A 25,433-nucleotide genomic window follows, 5' to 3' on the forward strand; every position below is an offset into this window, starting at 1 on the left:
GTGACAAGTGGATTGCAAGTACCCCATGAAAACGGTACCAGTTTGTAAGGATAATAATGCCTGTGCAACTTGTTATCTCTAGAACCTGATCAAAGAGTAGCAGTCACCAATTGGGCAGGTGGCCGACAGTGTCAACAAATCCCCTCACAGCTCCAAGTAGATGAAAATTATAAAAAAATAGTTTTCAGAAACTCTATGACGATCCTGAAGAGAGACTTACATGGTCTCAAGAATGTGACCCAAGGCAAAGTTTGTTCTAAAGTATTGTTCTTAGAAGTCTGAACTCAGTGTTGTTTCCAGCTTAAGAATGAGTTTATTACGTCTACAATCATGCCATCCTGAACACACCCGATCTTACCTCATCTCGGAAGTTAAGCAGGATTGGGCCTGGTTAGCACTTAGATGGGAGACCACCTGGGAATATCAGGTGCTATAGGCATTAAAAAAAAAAAAGAAAAAAAAAGAATGGGTTTATTAGACCTATATGATCTCCCTATCAACCCTCTTAAAGTCTCACGACACAAAATGGTAAGATGACAGAAAGACGGACAATAAGGCAGAGTTTGATTCTGGATTAAATCAAATCAGATAATTGCAAGTTTTCTAAATATGTTCTTCATTCCTTAGAACAAAAGAAATGTAGTATCGCAAAAAAAAAGAAGAAAGAAAAAAAAAGAAGAAAAGAAGAAAAAACATAGCATTGCGAAATCAGTGCAAAGAAATCAGAGTTCAAATCCTTTTCAGGATGCATCTAATATTTGTGGTCAGAAACTCCTGAGCCAGAGGCTCCAGGAGACTGAGAGGAACACACTGTTGCACCTCCAAGACCTCGATCTTTGAGGGCTTATTGATGAGATCTTTGTAAGACATCCATGATATTTGTACTTTAGTCTTTCAAAAAAATCATCAGGAAAATGCATGGATCAAGAAAGACTATTTTTATTAGATTTACTGAAACATGGGATTAATACTTTCATAGTCTTAATCATGTCTCAGAAGGAATAAGATAGGGGAGTATATTTATATGGTTTCAGAGCCTAGGCTGGGTAATTTTAAAGTGGACATTTTAAGAAGGGGGCAAGTAAGGCTCATCTAGAGTTTACAGCCAAATAGCTTTGGATTGGTGAGCATAGAGAGGAAAGGTCTTGAAACAAGTTTATATTTTAAAAGCTGTTAGTCTTGAGAAGTGTTTGATTTGGTACACAGTATTATAGGAGAAAGTTATTTCCTGGAAAAAGTTATTTCCTAGAAAAAGTAGCTAGTTAAGTTGCCTTGTTCTTAGCTTCATTTAACATAGGGAAGGAAAATAAATATGCTCAGTTCCAAAATTTTTTAGCACAAGACGGGAAAGAATCTTTCGTCCTGTTTAACAGAGAGATAAGAAAGTATGTTGTTTTAGCTCTCACAGTGTTGGGTATTTTATTTTAAAATTTCCATGCATCTTTTGGTATGTATGGCAAACACTGTTGATCTTCAAAGGCCGTTTGTCTCTTCCACAGTACAGAACTTTTAGCTGGTATATGGTTTGGGGGTACTGAAAACTAGATTTTTAACCTCTCCAACAGTCAGATGTACATAGTGAAAGAACTGAGGAAATAAAAGATCACCCAAATGAGAATATGCTGAAGCTATTTATTTATAGCTTGCTATTGCAAGGGAGTCAGTCATCATTACTTGTGTTTGGCAGAAACTCAAATACAGGAGAGTGAGAAAGCTTTATAGTGAAAAAAAAAAGGGTGAATGCTTCAGTTATGCTCTGATTAAAGGTTATCAGCAGGTGCAAGCTTGAAGAGGGCTAACTAGAAGTGGGGAAACATACACGACTGGTTTAAAGAACATATTTTATCTGGTTTGTTCTTAGATGGACATGGGGGCAATAATTAGGAAATCAGGCAATCAATGACAAATCCTGATCATTTTCAGCAAGTTGATTCAGGGGCTGTGCTTTAGCTTCTGGGACCGATTGCTGCAGAAGCTGTGGGTCAGGGTAATACTACCCTTTATTGTCTGGCCATTGTCTCCTTTATATTCAATCTCTTAAAATGAAGTAAATTACTTATCCTTTTGCCAATTTCTGGAGACCTTTACCTTTTTTTTTTTTCCAAGATCTCTCTCTCTCTCATTCTCTCTCTCTCTCTCTCACACACACACACACACACACACACACTTTATCTCTTCTTTATCATTCCATCTTTTTGGTTGTCAGGAACACTAATATATCTTAAGACTGAGCCGCCTGTGGAAAGATGGCACACAGGCTCAAGTTGTCGATGTTTCTAAGGAACTTGGAGTAAAGCTTCCTTGGGAGAAAAGTCACACCATGACTGCTTGTATCCAGATTCTTTTATGAGAGTAATAACTTTTATTTTGAGTTAGTCACTATTATTTTTGGCCTTTCTACTATTTGTAGCCAGATTTTTAAAAACTTGGAAATGGTTATTTATTAGAATCATTACAACATCTGCAAAAGGAGCTGATTTCCACTCAGATCTACAGAAAATCTTAAAGTAAATGTGAAAAACTTATATCCTCCCCAAAACACAAGATAGAATTGTATTCTTTGATAATTTTCATCATACATTTTAAAAATTAAAGTTTCTGTTGAACTTAATAATTATTATATTAACTGTGAAAGTATTTCAAAACACATAACTAGGATAAACCTTTACACTGAAGTTTCACTTATGGAAAACTTGTCTACTGATCAAACATGCCCATGAACACTGATGGGATAGAGGCACATTGGGACACCCACAAGAGAAACTATCATAAGGGCTGACAAGCTTTTAATTTGCTCACAGTAAAAGTTTTGCCCAAACTTTCCTTCATATTTAAAAATATTCATTCGACACCTACACTTGAAACTTATTTGATTTTATTAATCAATGTCACCTCAATAATTTTTAATAAAAAAATAAAGACATTTAGAATTGAAATCTCCAGATGTGGATAAAATTGTCCTCCGGGGGGGGAAAAATGATTGTCTTTCTGGCATATAATTCATTTTTAAATGACTTCACAAATAAGTTAAAATAACTGCATTTTATATTCTTATGGGATTCTTTTAAATTGAGGCACTTAAAACAAATTCTTCTTAATGTTTTGATATGCAGTTGGAGCTATTAAAGGGAAATTGAGTCTAGTATTTGCTAGATATTTTTCTAAGTTTCTGAGTAGCTGTGCCATTTATATTATTTATATTATTCTTGTGGATTTTAAATAGTTATATTAGAAATGTATAGGTAACAAGTATCAAATTCTAAGGAAATGAAGTATAGAAATTCCTAAGTCAATGGAATGGTGAAAAGCATGCAGAAAGAGGCTTCTGGCTCTTTTTATACTTTTAAAGTGCAAACTTCAAGTGACGATGACTCCAAGTTTATTTATACTAAGTCATTTATTTTCTCTCTTTAAAAATAACTATTGAACCAAGACAGCAAGTTAATTTTCAAGTTCTGGAACTCTAATTGTCCACAGCTATAGTTAAAGGGGAGAATTGCTTGCCTGTGTATATGGTGTTTCATACACATTAGTAAAGAAATGAAAACTTTTGCTTTGTGACAGAAATGATGGTATATATAAACCGAATAAAATATGAGGCAGCTCTAGGTAGGTAATTACTAACTTTAAAAGACTTCTTTAAAAATAATTGAAATGTGTGAAATTAGTGGAAGATAAACCTAATATACTTACAAAAGCAGTTTAGAAAATATATATATATGGTTTCAAAAGTATAGCATTTCTAAATTCTAGCCAGGCAGATGCTAATCTGCATATTCATACAAGGATGATTTAAAATGGGCAAAGTTTCTTTTGTGTCCATGAAAAGATCAATTTTTGATGACTTGGAAAATAGACTCTTTATTTTGAAATAAATGAGAGAAATGTGAAAAATAAGACTCATAAGCAATATTTAGACACAAGAAAATGTTTCTTATTTGATGATTGTTGTGAATTAACTTGATTTCTGAGTAGGTGATGAGGGTTGGTAAATAACTACTGGCATTTTTAATTTTAGGTTAGCTCCAGGCAAAAGACCTGCCTGGAGGTCTGATGATTCATGGAAGTTCTGCTTGACTAGAAACATAATGAACACCATTTTAAGAGTTATCAATGATCACACAATGATCACATAAATACCAAGGTGCTATATGATTATGTGTCATTGGAAATTTGGCTTATTTCAGTTTAGAATCAAATTCAAGTATCTCATAGGGTGATCTGATAATTTTTTAAATGAATAATTATTCCCACACTTTAATAAACATAACCATATTTCATTATAAGAAACAGCCTTACTTTTCTAAAATTATTATTTTCAAATAGATTATATGGCTTAAATTATTTAAATTTTATGACTAACCATATAAAGAATTGATATCCTAGTCCAATAAAAAAATCTAAGGCCTAAAGATTTAAAATAATTTTCACAAGATCACAAACTTTGATGGTATTGTATAGATCTTGGAGGCTTTATTCATTTTTTCGTTCTTTTTTTCTTTCTGTTCCTCAGACTAGATAATCTCAATTGATGTATCTTTAACTTTATTGATTCTGTTTACTGCCATTTCACATTTGGTTTTGGGTCCCTCTGGTGAAGTTTTCTTTTTAGTTATTATACTTCCCAGGATTTATATTTGGTTCCTTTTCATAACTTCTATATTTTTACTTGACATTCTATATTTAGTGATATATCACTCATACATTTTTAGATATGCTTTCCTTTAATTACTTGAATATATTTAAAATACCTGTTATAGTACTTTCCAATAAGTCCAATACTGGAGTTATTCAGAAAAACTTAGGTTGACTCCTTTTTTTCCACTATTCATGGGCCATAATTTTATTTCCAAGAATTCTGTCTTCTTAAGTATGTTTTAAGTCTAATGTATGTTTGCTATATTTTTTTCTTTGCATGAACTATCTGGAAAGGAAATAGATTTGTTAATGTCTCTCATTAAGGAGATGAATTTTTCAACTTTTCCCATAAAGCTTTCAGCTTTTGTCATATATATTTGTGTATAAGATCTTCTCAATTATTAAAAAAATATGTATCATTATGTAGTAACTTATTCCATCTCTAATATTTTATGATTGAAAGACTATTTTCACTAATATCAGTCTATTCTAGCCTTCTACTTGTTAGTATTTTTCAGTGTATGCTTTACTGTCCATTTACCTGAAAACTTTCTTTTGTTTTAGATATATCTTCTATAAATGACACAAATTTTGAATTTCATTTTTTAATCCAATCTGATCATCTCTGTATTTTAAAAAAAGAAATTTAATATTTTTATATTTATCACAATGTACTTGTACCATAATTTTGCTTTTGTGCAATATGATAATGAGTTTTATACTTATTCCATCTTTTTGTACTTTATTTTTAAGTTTTTGTCTTTTTAAATTAATTCATTTTTTTAACTTTGGTTTTTTATGCTATGTACTAGATAATTTAATTTACCAGTGTGGAAATTTTATATCTTATTTCTCTTCTTTTAAAAATTATCCTTGAAATTTTGCCTTGACTAATTGATGGCTAAATATGTCTTTCCTATCCTCAGGAGCAATCCAAAACCTTTAGGAAAAAGATAATTCAAAATGTCTTTTTTTTCCCCACATTTAATGTTATTTTTTTCCAGAATGGTATGTCTTAATTTTTTTAAATTCCAAATTAAGTGACATTATTGTTGCTATTATTTTGTTTTGTACACACTATGTATTACTTGTTGTATTAGTAGATTTATCTTTATTTTGTTTACTATCTTTTTTCTTGCATTTCATTTGCCCTTTTTTCCTTCCTTCTTTCCTTCCTCCAATTCCAGATTATTTGCTTTCTTGTTTAATGCATCTTTTGGAGTCAAAAATTTTATAACCATGTCTATTTTTAGCAAACTCTCAATTTTTGTTTATCTGAAAATGTTTTGTTTATCCTTCTTGAATAATAACTACACTTTATATATAATTATGAATGGAGTATTATCTTACAAACTTTAAATAGTAATAATTAAAAACACATTTAGCATTTATAATTTACCGTGTACTTTTCTGAGCCTAGAAACAGTATTGCTGTTCTGTACCTATTTTAACTTATGTGTCAATTATTATTATTATTCATACTTCACTGGTGAGAAAATGAATGCACATAAATTTTAATTAACTTGTTCGTAGTCATATAATTAGTAAATAACAGACAGCATTTAATCCTGGCACACCTACCCGAGAGTCAGCTTTATTAAGATATGGTCTAATTTTTGTTTTTCTTTTGAATAGAGAATAATTATAATATCTTTTATTTTCACTTTGTATTCTTTCTTTAAGGTACAATATATCTAGGGGTGGATTTAGTATACTTAGCATATAATGTATTTTCCATATCAATAAATTTATGATTTTCTTCAATTCTCAAAAATTTAGTTATTACTTCTTCACAAATTGCCTCTCATTTATTTCTCTACTTTATTTTTTAGTGATTCTAACTAAATATATGTCATAACTTCTCATTATATCTCCACATATTTTGACTTTACTTTTATAAATTTCAGCTGCTTCTATTTCTGCTGCATTTTTGGTAGTTACTTATGACCCCATTCCCAAGTCACTAATTCTCTGTTTGTCTCCCTAATTTATTATTCGATTTATCCACTGAGTTATTTTTATCTTTTAAGTTTAACAAATATAGTTTTTTTATTTCAAAAATATTGGTTTTTCAAAAGAATTAGTCATATCTATAGTTTCTTGCGATGTGCTCATTTTATGATTCTCATCTTTTATTCTTTAAGAATTTTATACAAAACTATTTTATATTCTCTATATGATAACTGTTAGCTTTAGTTTTCCTGTGTTCAGAAAAATAGTCATTTAATATTTAATATTACTGATGCATCAAAAATAACTCCCTTTATTAATAAATAAGAGCAGAAACATTTGGGGCTATCTTAAGTTAAAATGTTTTATAAATATCAACTTTCAGTGAGAATGTTTCTATAATTTTTATTAATTATCTCAAGTTAAAAATGAGTCCTGGATCTATTACAATTGGAAAAACAGTCCTAAGTGTGGAGTTAACATACCTAGATAGACTAGTCTATGAAATGTACAGGTCAGTTGTCCAAAAATTGAACTGGGTCATACAATTTACAGAGATCACCTCTTCATTAATTTGAAGGTATCCTATGTACTCTTTTAAACTATAAGAACTGCCTATATATTACAAACTCACAGGTGGATAAGGAAATTGATAGGTGTCCCTTCAGACTTGGGGGTTCTTCCTCAGACTTGAACTGCATTAGATAAGCCCCTCTAATCTTCTTCTATAAATCAGAGTAACTGAAAATTTCCACGCATATCATGAAAAATTATTTGAATCACATCTTGTAGATGACAAGATGAAAGATGCATGAGAAATTATATAGCTTTAATTAATAATAAATGAACTTATGTATGTAAAAAGAAAATGAACAAAGAAATTGCAAAATGTTACAATCTCAAGTAATGTAAGATATTCTGGTTCAATCCCCTTACTTTTACTATTAGTCTTTCTAATCAAATGTAGCACTATTAAGAAAGGTTAAGAGTGTATAACATCTGTCTCTAATCACAAAATTTATAGAGAAAATCAGAAAATTACATGTTAACACAAGTCCCAGAAATTGAAAGATGTTAAGTCAACTCCATCGTTCTTTAAGGGTCCTAAATGTTGTATATAAAAAAGTAAAGCCTGCATTTATTTTCATACCAATTTTCATATGAGTTCATAATTCTGCCACCTGCTATGTTCCTCTTCATTTTCTCTTTTAAAAAAGAGAAAAAAAATCTTATTAAAACACCTACTAAACCACTTCATAGATCTTAACATAAATTTAGATTTTAGCAATATGTGTATTACATAAATTATTCAAATAAAGAGCATAAACTTGCAGTTAATCGCTGTTAAAAGTAATAAATCTGCTCAGTTATGCAGGCTCATGTGCTGAGGATAGCATTATTATTGTGGGGAAAACTGGCAATATATAATGTTATTTAAAATGAAGCTTCGTTTCCTGCTGACTAAGTCTTAGGTACATATACCAACATTCAAAGTGCATTAGATCCTTGAGATAATAAAATAAAACAGAAAGTAGAAATTAATGAGTAGAATTGAAACTATTCTATCCTATCTCAGTCTTCACATCAAATGGTTTAGATTGGACTCAATCTAAAGACTCTTGTGCCTAATAATTATTATGATATGTGTTTCAGTGTGGGTGGGAGAGGTGGAGGGAGTACCTCAATTTTTGTTATACACAAAGAATGGCTCTATTTAAACCAGATGAATATTTTCATTTTCATTGCTTTCATTTCTTTCTCCTTAGTGAATCACCAAGGGAATATATAGAATAGCTGTCTCTGTGACTCTTTGTTGTCAGATATAAGAAAGGATATTGTGCTCAGACATTTGTGTTTAAATGATACATTTTACATTTATTCAGTACCTGCTGAGTACAACCTGCACCATTATTTGGGTTTAGGAGAAATATAAAATTAAAAAGAGAAAGAATTGAGAAAGATAATATTCCTATCATCTCTGAATTTAGTATTTGATTAATTTTATTAACTCCCTTATCTTTTCCTTCCTATCTATTCTGTAGTAATTAGTTTTTTTAAAAAAAATACAGAAAAAAACACATTATTTTCCTTCTCAAATAAAGCAAGATTTTAAAAGCTAAACTTTTTTACACAAATTTAAGTTTTTTTTCTAATCTGGTCTCCTATGCATTCTAGCTATTATAATCTATTTCCCATTCCCAATCCATTCTCAGCCTCCTGAGACTAGCTTCCTCCTTTCAGGTCCAGCTCAAATGAAAGATAGCCTAAGGTTCTTTAGTTGCAAGTAATTGGTCTTTTTTCCCCCCTTTATTTTACAGTATAGTACCTATTTTTCAATTAATTTTTATTTCAAATTTTCTTGCCTTATACTGATTTATATATCAACTTTCACAACCTTCCCCTGTCCGCCGCCCATATACGCACACACTAGATGTTAAGCACTTTAAAGTTCTTGGCAGTTTCTCACCGGTTTTGCTTTGGTATTTGCGTATTTCTGGAAGCAAAGTAGGTATTCAATAATAGATGTTCAAATGAATGACTTAATCATCAAAAAAGCATATTGGGCAATGTTAAGGGAAAGGAGAGTGTATGAAGTTAAAGTTTTCAAATGTTAACTATATTTAAAAGAGCATCTGCTAAATTATACTTACACTCTGACTCAACTTGTGATTAAATAAGAAAAAAGTCACAAGCATGTGTTTAAGATGGTAATAAGCATATGCAAAATCTTGATTACCACAAAAACAATAATTCAGGCTAGAGGAAGCCCACACAGCTTTAGTAGTTTTCTTTATTGTAGCACCTAGAAAATTTATAAATTTTAAGGATGAGGAAAGTAAGGATGTTACACAACTGTTTCCAAAGTTAAAATGCATACTGTTAATCAGAATAAAATTTTACAAACTGGTCACATTTATACTGCTTATGTTCTTAATCTCTTTTAAGAATCTCCACTTGAGTCTAGGGTTTGAGGTTAGAATATTGTAGAATCTGTTAAGATGCTGGTCTGTCTGGGTTTGCCTGAAGCACTATTAAAATGTAGCAAAAAAAAAAAAAAAGTCTCAACTTGGGGAGGGCCTGAAGAAGGACCAAGACTGCAGGAGTTATTCACTTAAAACACTTAATATTAAAGAAGAGGTAATTTGGAGCATCACATTAGGACTCAATCAAATACAGATCTGGTTCAAATTCCTACACGAATTTCTGGAATCTTGAGGGGAAAGAGTTGCAATTAAATATTAAAATCTTTGTTCTATAAAGTCTAAAAATTATCAAAGAATACTTGAAGGGTTGAATAACAGAGAGAAATGATGAATCCTTCTATAAAATTCTGTGCCCTTGTTAGCACATGTGATGAACCACGTCAGTCAGTGTAAGAAAAAAGAGAAATTATGGGTAGACTTTATATTTTTATAATGATTCTGTTTGTATTAACTATATTAGGTAGGTTTAGGTTTTATCTTAATTGATACAGAAGAGTTGTGACTAATATAGTTTGTATTTTATAATATTAATACTGAAACTAGGTGGATGAGTCATGACTCAGGATAACCCAAATAGCTTATAGTAGTGCTATGATTTAGCCTCAAGTCTCCTTTAAAGAAAATCCAGAATCTTTTTACTATGTATGAGTTTTTTCATTATTTTTTTGTTTAAAAATCTTAAGATATTATCAGGAAATAATATGATTCCTCCTTTACATCTAATATTATGTTAAATGATATATATCTCCTAACACTGAACTTTCCAGAATGGGAGGACACTAAGGCAGAATATATATTTTAATGTCTAGTTAAATTCTTTCACTATTTATTTAGAAATTTTGTGTTACTAGTCATAGTTTAGATTAGTCTGTACTATCTTTTTTAAAACATTCTTTATCAACTATAAGTATCTAAGTCATACTGCTTCATAAATGGTATTGAAGGTTGTCTATCTTTTTCTAGATTCTAGAGCAAATTCAATTGACATACAAATATCTGATTTTTGAAATTTTAATAGAATTCTCCTGATAAATGATCTTCACCTGGTCATATTTTTTCTTTGTTTTGTTTTAAGAGTAGTCTTTGGTATCTTTTACATTTTTCCTTTGGAAATGAATTTGTTTGAATGATCTATCTATGAAAAACACTCAGGTAGTCCTACTACTGCATTCACAAATTTAATCATAATCATATAATGAGAATTTATAATTTTAAAAACCTGAAGCATTCCCACTTACCAGAAATTGTTAATTAGAAAATAGCATTAAATAAATCATAGCCTCAAAACAACTATAAGCTACTGACAAATAATAATGTGTGAAATTACCAAATGTTGTTGAGGGCACACAATTGAAAAAGTAGTGAGTCATACTTTGTCAATATTATTTTCATTTAGATTTAATCTATATGAACTTTATTTTATTAAATTCCCAATAGACTGTTTATAGATCTAAATAAATTGATTCTGAAGTTAATTTAGATCCCAAATGACCAGAAATATAAAAATAAATAAATGATAAATTCATAAATTAATCTCAACACAATAAGCATATTATAAAATTTACTTTAGACATCAGTGAAAAAATAATAAACTATTTGATCAATAATATTGAAAATCTATATTGATAAATGAAAAAAACTGAATTGTTACAACATATATCAAGTAAATTCCAAATGATTTAAGAAGTACATGTAGAACACAAATAAGTAAACATTTAATATTATTCAAAGAAATGTAGAAAATATGTGTATGAGTTTTCAGCAAAAAATATTATTTTATACAAGATGCAAAAAATAATAATAAAGACAATATAAGGTATCATGTAAACATTATACATGCCTACATGATGAAAGGAAACTATGATTAAAGACTAGGGAAATATTTTCAACACAAAAATAATTAATATGTAATTACATATGTAATATGTAAATAAATTAAATGTTTCTATACATCAATACAGAAAAAGAAACAATCAGTGGAAAAAATGATAAGAATTTAGGCAATCTGTATAAGCAAAATCTTGACTAGCTAATAAGCATACAAAACATTAATAGTAATTAAGTACATGCAGTTGAAAGTAAGCATGAGTACAATTTTATGCCTATCAAGATTGCAAATGGAAAAAAATTTGATAATGCCAAATTTTAGTGAGGATGTAAAGAAGCACAAACTCTCACATTGATGTTAGAATTTTAATTTGTACCTGTATTTGGAAACACATTGATAATACTCAGTAAATTAAAATTTTAATATCTAGTGATTCAGCATTTCAACATTTAGATATATATTCTAAAAAAGGATTTGAGTATTTTTAACAGAAGTTATGTGCACTGATGTTCATTACTTGTATTAATTTAAAAATGGGAAAATGAACAACCTTTAATAGTTTATAGATGAGTATGTTGTCTACCCTATACATATCAATATGTAAATTATAAACATAAATGTTGAATGAAAAATAAGAGAAAGAGAAAGATAGCAATTGCTCATACTTTCAAAGAACACATAAAGACAGCAATATATTATTATTCTGTAAATAATTATAAAGTATAAACATAAAAAGAGTAGAAGTTTGTATACTATATATGATGTTGGTTACCTCTTTGGAGAGAAAAAGTGGTGCTTAGAATTAAAGAAGAAAAATATCCATTTTATTTTCAATGTACTATTTGCTTTATACGTAAAATAAAACATGAAGTAATACATATTAACATTTTAATATTTTAAAATTCTGAGTGATAAAGTCCAGAACCTTTCAAAGTAAAGAGGGAGGAAAAAAGTCTAACGTAATACACAAATCAAGTATTAGATGTTGATCAAAGTGTACGAAGTGGCAGTTATACAGGATGAATGTGTAGAGATCTAATGTGCATCATGATAACTATAGTTAATGATACTGTACTATATACTGGAAAAATAAATAAAATGAAATCATATGACACAAAACAGTAGAGAAGTATTTTATAAAATTGCCACAAAAAAATGGACATAAATTACAGCCTGGAAAGAATTGAACACAGAGACAAAAGCACTTCCCCATTTATTTTGTAGTGGTTTATTTTTAGGATGAAAATATTTGTATTATAAAAATGGAAAATAATATCTCATTCAGTGGAAAATATTTTTTAAGATTTGTCACTGTGAAACCACCTCATTTGGAGCAGGTGCAGCTGATCATTCTGTTACCATTTAACATGAAATGGCAGAATGCAATACTTTCAGACATACAATCTAACTATTGCTCCATCCCATCCCCTTTCTGTGAGTCCTAAGTCATTCCTGAAACTGGAGTGACAATCATGTTTAGAAGCCCTCATGCTATCTAGATTGCTCATGCTGACTTTATCTGTCTTCAAGTTGAATTTTGTGCAATATCAGCCTGAACCATTATCTTGGTCTTTCTAAAATAGCTGAATCCATCAATGTCCAAACCTCATTTATAAGAAGGAATACCATTTCTATTTGTAGTGAATAACTGATATTAATTGAATAAACATAAAAACACATGCACATATTTCATAGCAGAAGAACTTGACATTTTCTCCACTGAATAATTTTATTATTTTAATACAGTTTAATATATTAGGTAGATCAATATTTTTAAAAGCTTAAGACAGCATTTTGTAATTATGCATAGCCACCTGCTCTGAGTCATATATTTAGTTTAGAATGCTAAGCCTACTGATTTACACTTCTTCCATTTGGACTCTGAATTCTGGCCTGAATCTGTCACATAAGTAGTTTTATACACAGAACAGCCTGAAACACAGTCCAAATCGCTGAAAGCAAGTCACCTGTCACGATAAAGGTTAATGTCTCCAGGTCAGAGGGCTGTTATCTGCTATTTGTATCATAGTATGTCCAATGGCTGAGTCACCACAAAAGTACATGAAAAGTGAAAGGGATAAATATAATATATTTGTTAGATAATGGTCTTCATATGTATAATTTTATTTTCAACAATTTTCTAAGGCATAGTTATTTTATTTCCCTGGAAAAATACAGAAATGAAGTTGAGACAAATGTCAGTAGAGATATAAATTATAATTTTACTGCTCTGTTAAGCTACTAATAAATTCTAAAAATTATTTATTTTCAAAATAAGATATTAACTGGAAAATATAATTTGAAATAATGAATACAGAAAATGAGTGCAGAAATGTGAATAATATACATGTGATTACTTCTAGTTTTACAATTCTCTCATTTACATGGAAATATAAATTTTACCTTATAAAGATGAATAAATCATCAAATTGTGTTAATTTGCCATAGCACTCTCTTTTCAGCATTTTACCCAAATCATTGAAACTGAAAGTATAGTCAAGAACACGTCATCAGTTTCGACCTGGTATAGGTTGATGCTAATATTTCAATTTTACCTTAAATGTTATTCCAATGTTAAGGTATTTTAAACTGAACATATAGGGAAGGTGAAGAGAGATAATAATTTCTTTAAGTAATATGGCAGAAAAATAATTAAAAACATGTACGATTCCCAATTTTTATGTAAGCTGAGCCTCCCTCTTTTGGTCAAATATTCTCAGTCTGATCTCAGAAGCAGCATAAACCAGCCAGTTTCAAATTTAATACCACAAAAATAACCATAATCTTTCTTTTTAATGCACTCTCTGTAAAATCGTAATGCCATCTGTAAATTTTCAAAAGTAGAAATGTCATTGTTATTTGTTCTCATTCAGCTCCCATCTGCAATGCAGCATTATTTGTGAGTGATGCTTATACATGGTATCCAGGATATTGTAGTTAGATGTAGCCCTGTGGCAAAGAGGTAATCATATTGATTCTTCACTACTGCAGCAAATACTCTTGTGTCCAACTGCTAAGCTTTGGCAAAAATAAATAAAACCACAACTATCAGATCTGCTGTTGAAGCAAGATTTCAAGTGCCTCCAAATCATCTGCTGCAAGGTCATTCCAGACAGGATTGCCCTCATAAGTGGGATGCATTGGATAATATTTGCAGCTCTCAAGCTTTCTACTGACTGGTTATTCTAAGCTATTTTCTTCTCGACTATTTTTATAGGTGTCAACACAAAATGTTAAGGAGCAATTTGTTTTATAAACCGAGATCTTAACAATTATGTTTGCTACTCTGAGTACTAAGGAAATAATTAGGGGCAATAAAGAAATTATGTGTTTTAGTTTCTTAATATAATGAAATGTTTTTAAACCATTCACAAAATATAACTTTTAAGCAAGAAATCATTTCTAAAATGTTTTATGAAAGTCTTGTGTTAAGTGAGGTCAGTGAAGTTTTTATTGGTCGATTCTGAATGTCTATTTTGTTTTGTTTTCTGTTTATTACTAGTATTTTAGTTCAGGAATATAGTAGATAAAATTATCTGATTTCCTTCTGACTGGAAATGTTAAAGTATTTTAGTAGTTATCACATTTTTTAATTTAGTATATCTCTACTTGAGAACAGCTTTTTTAGTAAATGATATTGGTCTTTGTTCAGGCTATAAGTAACAATATAAAATCACTGAAACTCTATTTTATTGTCCTTCAAGTTATTTATATTTATTTATTCATTAATTCTCATAAATAAATGAATATTTATTTATTAAAACGTACATATTGAGTGCACAGGAGTCTGTGTACTCAAGGAGGATCATGTTTGGGAGGAAACATAGACATGTAGAGAAATTAGGACAATATCAAGTCAAACTGCAAAATAGAGATATGCCATAATGATGAAAGATCTCATTGCTTCCCTGTGTAATACTTGATAATGTTCTGGTGACATTTCAAGTCCACTTTCCATGTTAGATTATACGTGGCTATCCTTGATCTGGGCCCTGTTTGCCTCCCGTTACTGCTACTGTTTCTATAATCCAACCACAATGACATTTGTTCTCTGTCTCCTCCTTGTCTACATCCTGGGCCTTTTCTTCCTCTGCCTCATTCTTTTCCTCTTCTTCTTCATTTTTTTTTTTTTAATTCTATTTCTGCTTTGATCAAACATAATACTTTAATTTCTCAGTGATGTGTATCACCTGCATCTTTACCTAGATGAATGCCCCTGTCTGTCTCTGAATCTTCTCATGGTTAGTAATCAACTCAAATACTATCTGCCAGAGAGATTCTTTGAAATATAACCTTCTGTTCTCCATTTATTATCACATTACCGCCTTTTAATTTCCTCTAGAACAGTTAAAATCTTATTAAAGGGTTCTATCTATCTATCTATCTATCATCTATCTATCATCTATCATCTGTCATTGATTTATCTGTACCAAACTGTCTAAATTATCTGTCTCTCCACTGAAATATGAACTTGATAAGATCAGACCCTATCTAGAATGTCTACAACTATATCACTGGTGCCTAGAATAGTGCTTGGCTCAGAGTAGGTAATCAATTAATAGTCATTAAGTGAATGAATATGTAATATTTTAAAACAATACTCTGTATCCCCAGTATACTAGGGACACAGTTATAGTACTTTTTAATTATAGATACTTAATAAATGTTTAGTAAATCATTGAACTCTACTTCTAGTGTCTGATGAAAGATGGGCCATCATTTCAAGTTAGATAGGAATACAACAGACAGATAAAAGGTAAACAGACATGACAGGACCATGAAACAAAATATGCAGAAATGTAGAGCCATTAAGTGATTTACATAACTTGAAACCAAATGTTAATTTAATAGAGTTGAGACAGATAGTCCAATTTCAGGGTAAAACAGTGCTGGATAATGGATTATCGTGTTAGAAGATTAGTTAGGGAACATGAATATAGATATTCTATTATGTAATGAAAGTAAATTTGAATTTTGTCTGTTAGATGACAAGGATTCATAAACAAGTAAAGAATAGAGGAGAGTAATCAGGAGTTGTTATTTGTGTGTTTCTTTAAATTTTTTTTTTTCCCCTCAGAAAGTAGCTGGAGTGATCTTTACTGTCAGTGTAGAGGAGAATGGGAATAGGGGAAGGGAAGACAATTAGAATTATACTATAATAGCCAAAGGAAAAGATGGCAAAGGTTTGAACTAAGGCATTATCAGAGAGGAAGACTTGGATTTAATAGATGTTCCTGTGGTAACAATAGAATAATAGAGAGAAAAGGGTCAAAAATAAAGCCCACAAATTTGGTTACATTCTTGGCTTTAACAAAAAAGGAAAATATTTAGAGGATAAAGCATAATGATACTGACCTTAACAATTTAAAGCCGGAGAATCTGTTGTCATCTCAAAATGAGAATGTCTAGAAAACCAGTAGGTACTGGACATGTTAGAAAATAGATTTCATGTGAAGAGGAATGATGTCTGCTTTGACTTAACTCGTCACGGTGTCATGCATAGCTCCTGGAATATAATTTGGGTTCAATAAGTATTTGTTGAGTGTAATTAATTAATAGATTTTGCAGGGATAAATAAGATCACCTCAACAGATCATTCGTATAGAGTGAAAAAGGAAAAACTCACGTAAGACTTGAAAACGTCTGAATCTATATTTAAGCTCATGATTGTCTTCCTACAAATGATAATTGTTGATCCACTACTTGGCAAAAATAAATTAAAAAAATAATTTTATTAAGTTACTGTATGAAACTTACTTTCCCATGAAAACTTATTTAAAACATTTCCTGGCTAAATTAAATTGAAAATTTAATGATAATGATGAATTTAGTTAAATGCCACCATACACTGTATAATTTATCATTGTTTTATATAGAAACTTAAGAATACAATTAATTAAATGTCCTTTAACTTTGAGTATTTCTGGATTTGATATGGATAAAACTACAATCTAATGAAGTAGAAAAGCCACATCAGTGCTTAACCAAAACAGTTAGAAAGAGGTTACTTTTTCAACTTTGTTACCTGTATTATATATGTGGCTTATTGCCCAAATGATGAGGATATTTGTTTTGGGGAGCTAACCCTTTTTCATCCAGACATTTTCAACAGGCTCAAAACATGAGCAGAATGAACTATTGCATAAGTCCCTGAAAGAACACAACAAATAAAAATAGATGAAAATGCAGAGATGGTAGCAATCTCATACAAACTTGATGTTGTGCAAAAATGAAATATTTTCCTAAGAAAATTTTGGTTTACTTCTGAACTTTATATCTACAAATCTGATACTGAAATTTTATTTATGCAAGTTTTCTGAAGAAATGTCAATGAGAAAAATAATAGCTTTGTAACCCACAGTCAGAAAAGAATGTTGCAAACAGAAAGCTACAAGGTAAATTTTAATTGATGACCCCAGGTTATGTTTTTATTCTGTCACTCAAAATCGAGAAAAGTGTTGCCAAAAGAGCATTTGGGGTAAGAAAACAAAATCTCTAGACTTTCTCGCCCAACCAAAATCTAACTCCTCATATCAGTCTGTATAATAAACAATTGTTGGAAACTCATGACTTATTGATTTAATTATTATTATTTTGTCATCAGTAACTAACTAACCATTTGACTGAATTGAAGTAAAGACCAAAATACAGTGTCTTATTTTACTTCATACTTGCCAAACCTCAAACTTGCTTTGGATTTTATGCAGCTATGATGCAAGAGTACTGTTACAGAACATGTTTTAAAATTTAAAAAAGTATACCAACCAATTCAAAAGTACATATTATATCATCATTTAATCATGTGTTTTATCACCAGATTTCAATGGGTTAAAGCACTCAATCTATTCTCTTCTTGAGCTTTATTATTCTTCAGCAGGATGAGGGATAGCTTGGGCAATTTTTGCAGGTGGAGAGATTAGGCCTCAACTCATGTACTTTTTGGAAGAAAGTGTGGAAGGAACTACTGCTGATGAAAATTATATCAGTATTAGGTACAAGGAGAGATTGATGGATGCATTTGGTTTTTATAAACAGAAAGTGTGAACATACTCAATTGTGAACATTTTCATTCCTGGATATACCTCACAGAAATGAGTGTTATGTGTACCATGAAACAAATATAAGAAAGATAATAGGAAAAACTGTTCACTGACAGTAGATTGGTTGAATAATGTGTTATAATCACCAATGGAATGGTATGCAACAATAAACATGATTGAATGAAACAGTTACATACAATGATATTAATGACATTTATGGCATAAAGTTTCAAAAATAAGGCAGACAAAATAATATATACTATATAATTCTGTTTATATAAAATTTAAAAACAGAAAATCTAGAAAAATTTTAAAACAAATATTTGGATAGTAATTATATGTTTGCGTTTGTGGACTTAATATTTGTGCCTCCCCAAAAGTCATATACTGAAACCCTAATGCCCAATGTGATGATATTAAAAACGGGGGAGTCTTTGGGAGGTAATTAAATCATAGGAGTGAAGCCTTCATGATGAGATTAGTGCTCTTATAAGAAGAGATTGGAAACAGCTTTCAGGCACTCAATGCTCTCTGCCATGTTAGGTCTGAATAACAAGACAGCTATCTTCAAAACAGCAATTGGGCTCTTATCAAGGACAGAATCTGCTAGCACCTTGATCTTGGATTTCTCAGGCTCCAGACTATGAAAAATAATGTTTGTGTTGGAGCCGTCCAGTCTGTGGTAATTTGTTATAGAAGCCTGAGCAGACTAATACAGTACCCTAAAATGAAAAGTAAGAGGGATTGCAATAAAAGTCAGTTAGGGAAGTTAATTTCAGAGGAGGGGCTAGTTATTAGGAAGAAACACATTCTGGAAGGGTGTACAGGGTACTGTCAAAACTCTATACCTGGATCAGTGTGATAGGTACAGAGTTAAACATTTTATGATAATATGTTAAGCAATACATTTATGGTTTTATGTACTCTTCATCATGTGTGTTATACTTCACAATAAATCTGGTTAAAAATAAAAGGACCAAAAAGAAATGAGAAAATAATGTCTTAAAGTAATATTTAAGGGGCCAGGAGAGTAGATTTAAGGATTAGGCTCAAATATGATAAAGTAGAATTGAAAATAATCTGGATGTGTTGTTTGGATTTGTGGGCTATTTTATCTTGCCAGGTTACATTCAGTTTATTGCCTTGTACATCAGCAAGTTTGCTAAAATATAGTGCATGCTACGACTACCTAGATGCTAAATGTAGAGTTCTTGTAAGACACATGGCTGGCAAATGTAAAACAAATTAGTTACTTGCATAAAATTATTAAGAAAAAAATAAAGAACTATAATAGGAAAATAAAGGAAATTAATCAGAAGAAAAATGAGTGTTTAAAAAAATTAACAAAGTTGAGTCTAAACTAGTTAATGTAGTTTACCTTTAAAATTAAGAGTAATTATAATGGCCTTAATTTACAATGTTTAAATATTCATGAGACATTTCTAAGAATTAATTATGTTCAAATGCCACAATACATGTTTTTGTAAATATGCATTATTAATATTACAGATGACATGTGGTGAGCACTTCTTACATACCTTAATACAGAAGGAAAAATATTGCAGATTGATATTTTATAATTTTTAATCCTTGTTATGAGAAAAATAATTTCTAAATTTCTTAGTGTTCAGATTCATTTTCTATTGTATGAGACAATCTACCAAAATAATTTCTCTGAATAACATGGCCAGGTAAACAATTTGGACTCCTTCTTTATTACTTGTGCATTATTAAACTTACCAGTTAAGTAATGTTTCTAAATAGTATGTATGCATGAAACTACTTAGTGACTTGTGAAAAAAAAAAAGTACCATAAGGGAAGAAGCCAATGAGGTGTTTGTCTTCATAGCTGATGTGAAGTTTAGACAATCAGTTGCTCAATTCAAGCATTAAAATTGTTTTTGCTTCAATTGCCTAGATAATCAAAATCCAGTTGCTGGGAATTTTGCCTAAATTTTCTAAGAAGGTTTGTTCCATTTTTAAGTGGATTTGGCCATAAAAATATAACTTCTGAGTTTCCTGGTGTTATTTTAGGGAAAGCAATGGAACTTGCTATTCTCACTACTCAAATATTGGAGTAAATCTCACTGGATTAAATGAAAATGTAAAGGGTTCTCAAACTTTGTTTTGAATTACCTAAATTATCTTCTATGCTTAAGTCTAATACTTGTCCCAGGCTTTGTTCTTCTCCTTGATACATACATACCTATATATATATTTCTAACACACACACACACACACACAGAGATACATTTTCTTGCACTGCCCAACCCTTTCAAGAAAGTTAGGTCATGAAGGTATGTGTCATCTCAAAAGGTATGCATAACTTCATGAAAGAGTGTAAGTTTAGCAACAATTTCCTGAAGAATCAAAAAGTATTAGAGGCAAGAGCTTATTGGAGTTACTTAGAAAGCAAAGGACAAGCAACTTTCAGAGATGGATATTTAGATATGTTCAAGCATCAGTAAAATATTCGTTACAGACAAAATATAGTGATGTTTGTAGTGCAGGGGTAGACAGAATACAAAGGTGGAACGTCAAGAGCTGATCATAGAGAAAAGTAGAGGCTTGTGAATGAACTGTGTGGAATTCTCGGTCTGTTCAATAGACTATCGCCAAAGTGGGAAAGAGATGTACCCAGAGTTTTGAGAGAATTACATAGGCAGCAAGGAGAATGGACTAAAATTGAGAGAAGAGTGACAGGGAAATCAATCTGAAGATAGTTGAAATAGACAAGGCTTGAAATAAAGCAATAGCAATAAGTATAGAGTATATATTTTCAGAATAATTCTGAAGGGTAATAGAAATTGGAATATTGGTTATAGGAGATATAGAGAAAGTATATGTAAGTAAGAAAAAAAGCAGAAGCAAAGCAATATCAAAATTCTTGAAATTAGAAAATTATAATAAGACAACAAAGATGAAAATACTAAGAAACTGCCAATAAACAGATAAGAACGATAGGTAAATTAGAGCCTTTGTCTTAAACCTTTTTTTCAAAAGGTAGGCATAATATTGTTCAGTAATTTTTATTCAATTCCTTTTTGCTTATTTCAATCATACCTATCAAATGAATGAATGAAATATTTAATATTTAAATGTGGAATAAGTCATTTGCAAAAAGCAAATTATTACATTTTAAATATGTAAAATAGATGGCAACATTTATTTCCTGTTCATATTTATTGGAATTTATTTGGCAAACTAATCACAATTATTATCTTTGATTATATTTTATAGAAAATTTTTTTTAGGCTATCCACTAGAGACTTTATTTTATTTAGATGCTACATTTTAAATGAATAAATAAAATGATTATTTATTTATTATAGAGGCTTTTTTGCCTATTTATTATTTGAATAGTAATACATGAACATGGTAAAAATGCAGGTATATTACAAAAAGATATTTAGAGAAACTAAGTCTTCTCTGCCTCTCAGTACTTTTTCCCAGATGCAACTACTTTTAGCATATTCTTGGGTACGTATGTTTCCAGAATGTACATACGTCCATAAAAAAATTTAATGATTGTGACTATATACATTGTCTCACATCTTGCAGATCTTGGAGCTCTTCCATATCAGTAAATATGAAGTTGCTTCATTCTTATTAATATTCAGTTATCTGAGAAGACCACAATTTAGTCATTTCTATCTTGATGGACATTAAGGTTTTTGAAAGTTTGCTATAAAAATCAATGCTGTGATTAAAACTCTTGTACACTTTTTACACATTCACATATGTATCTATAGGAAAAATTTCTAGCAATGAATTTTTCATTGATGGAAAAAGGGGAAATATGTATCAAAATAAAAAAAATATTGAAATTAAATTATGAGAGGAAATGAAAACTTTTTCTCCAGGCCATAAAGAACTTTTCTTTCAGGCAAACATCTTCTAATATTTTACACCTCAGTATAAGTGGAAGATAAGTTATGGATATTATCCAACACCCATCCATTCTTTTGTAATTATATGGCTTCATTACTATTTCCCTGCTATTGTGCTCATTACAAGGTAGCATTATTCTACACATTTATATTATTTATTGAATAGTTGAAATATTAAAAATACCATAATAACAGTTTGCCAGACTATTAATGACTATTAGGTAGCAAACTATCAAAAACACTACCCAAGACAAATAAAATAATGCTATCTCTAAGTTTCCTAATAAATTGTGTTTTAATATTATTATTTTGAATTTATGGTTTTTTTTTTAATTTGTCTGCTTTTTTTTACATTTAATAATCAGAATGATAGTGTGGCTTGCCTAGTAACTCAGTAGTTACTATAACCTCAGAAGTCTTTAATATCCAAATTGATTCTAGACTTGATATAGTTATTACCTCATAAACAGGAAGCACCCTTTCATTATCATTTAATTCCTATGGTACCTGTACCAGAAAGGTTTCAATTATAAATAAAAATTGCTGCTGATCAGAGCCCAAACAACTTTACTGGAAAAAAAAAATTCAATAATTAATGAGCGATCGAATTGCTAGCTAAATCTCCCTAAGAAACTATCCTTCCCATGAAGCTATATGTCATTTTCATGTGATATCTATATTCCATAGAAGAAAATTTATTTCTATATTAACTCTCAGAGATCCTGACCTCCTTATGACAGTGCATGTGTATTTCCATCTGAAGTGCCTCTGAGAGGGGCTGTGCACTTGAACGATTTTCTCTCCTTCCTCTGGGCTCTCCTTGAAAATAAACACACATACATATTTATGATGTGGTTTCATTCATTTAGGAGTCAAAAATAGCTGCATAATAAAAACAATAATGTCTTTTAAAATGAATAGCAAATCTCATCATCCTTAATATGGAGGCATGGTGTGAACCCTAAGTCTCTAAACTTTTATGGAAGCAGCCTGCCCTCATGAGGTCACAGGATAAGATATTGAACTTTATGTTTACTGACCTGAGGTTTAAGAACACGGGATGTAAGAAACACTATATGGAGATGGTCCTATAATATATTCAGCTCTAAATTCTGCCATTTTGTCTCTGACAATTGTACATACCGGCATATTTTCAGGTAAGTACAGCAAATGAATCCACCCTTATCCAGAAATATAAACTTGGTATTTTCATATTCATTTCTCTTTTCTCCATAGTATAGCACTTTGATTCTGCATCTCCTTTTGCAATAAGTATTATAGTGACACCAAGCTCTCTCTCTCTGGTTTCCTTAATGTCATTTAAGTACTGTATAAATCTAATTTATTTTAAAAATTAAATAATAAAAAGTTTATAAGCTTTTTTTCACAAAGTTATGTCATCTTTAAACAAGCAAAGCCTTACTAATAAAAAACATGAATGGTTGAATTTCAGTCTTCAGGGGCATAATTATATGTGTGTGTGTGTGTGTGTGTGTGTGTGTGTGTGTGTACATACACACCCATATATGTTATATGTACTTTACATATAATTTATTTATATACATATATACATATTTTTTTATAGTGAGCATCCTTAAATAATTACACATTTTTGGACATAAACCTTAGTAATTGCCTTGTTGGATCTCATCATCTCTCAGTATCTCTCTGACCTCAAAGAAGACTCAGCACTTCTTCTAAAGGCTCTTGCCTGATTAAGTGAGGGCCACTAAAATATTTTTTTTCTTATCAAAGTCAATTGATTTAAGACTTTAATGTTTGCAAAATTCCTCACCTTTGCCATATTTTACTGGCTAGAAGCAAATCATAGGTCTCATCCATATTCAAGAGAAGTGCATTACACAGAGCATGAACAATCATAGGGGTCATCATAGATTAGGGCCTACCATAGAGGCAGAACCAACAGAAATCTCCAATAGATTAGATAAATAATTTGAAGTAAAATAGAGGAGTATCAGATAATTAGTAGATTTTATTGACTGAACAAAAGGAGAGATGGTGAGTCATATCATTTACTGAGATGGGATGACTAGGGCAAGATGATGTAAGTGTATTTATGGGACAGGAGAAATTAAGTGATTTGCTTTAGATATTTTAGGTTTAAAATGTCAATTCAACATCAGATTGGGGGACTGAGCAGATCATTCACTATGCAAGTCTGAAGCTCAGAAAAGTTCAGAAGAAGAGCTATGAATCTGAAGATATTACAATGCAGACAACAGTTAAAGCCAAGTGCCTGAATGAGCTCTCTGAAGGAAGGACCAACTCAGGAGAAAACGGACTGAAGGTTGAAGACTGAGACACTCCAAGATGTAGAGGTATGAAAGAGGAGGAGACAGAGTCAGTTAAGTAAAATGGGCCGGGGCCTCTAGTGAGCTCTGAAGAAGGTAACCATAATTGTATTTGAAGTCAAACAAATGAGTTTTTCGAAGTAGAAGGAATGATCAATTGCTTCAACTGTTGTTACATGATCAAAAACAAGAGATTTAATATCGCTCTTAGATTTGGCAATTGGTTATTGGAATTTGTAGGATGTAAGTGTGTTTGGATTAGATACAATAGGGAATGGGAGATGATGTGGTATATACCTAGCGCAGAAAACTTCACTAATGATCTTACTGTAAAGGAGAGGATGGGATGTAATGATGTGTTTTTCTCTGTTTATTACTATTGTATTTACATGTAATTATTACAGCATATTTTTATCCTATGAGAGTGAACTGTTAAAGAAAAGAGAGTGTCCTTCAAAAGAATAGGACTTACACAGTGGACAGAAAATCATATCCAGTGCAAATCAGGAGTCTTGTACTTTAGATAAGAACAAAAATAATTCATCTAGTAAAATAATAGGGAAGACAATATACAGCACAGATGAAAGACTGGATGTCTTCAAAATGGGTACCAAGTATGGTATGCTGATTTGCACTGCCTATAAACATGATAATTAATGATTTATAATTTGGCTTTTAAAACTATTTTCTAAACCATGAAAATCTGCATTTTTGTGACCAGAAAGAATATTTTCATTTTTCATTCATTTAATATTGTAGCCTAAAGAAAATATTCTTTAGGAAAATGTTTT

General features: G+C 30.6%; 1 pseudogene; it reads left to right on the forward strand.

The window, feature by feature from the left end:
* Nucleotides 1–320: 320 nt before the first annotated feature.
* On the forward strand, nucleotides 321–439 carry LOC120597948 (uncharacterized; annotated as a pseudogene).
* The last annotated feature ends 24,994 nt before the right edge of the window (nucleotides 440–25,433 follow it).

Source organism: Pteropus medius, unplaced genomic scaffold, assembly GCF_902729225.1.
Source record: "Pteropus medius unplaced genomic scaffold, Ma_sr-lr_union100, whole genome shotgun sequence".
Lineage (NCBI taxonomy): Eukaryota > Metazoa > Chordata > Mammalia > Chiroptera > Pteropodidae > Pteropus > Pteropus medius.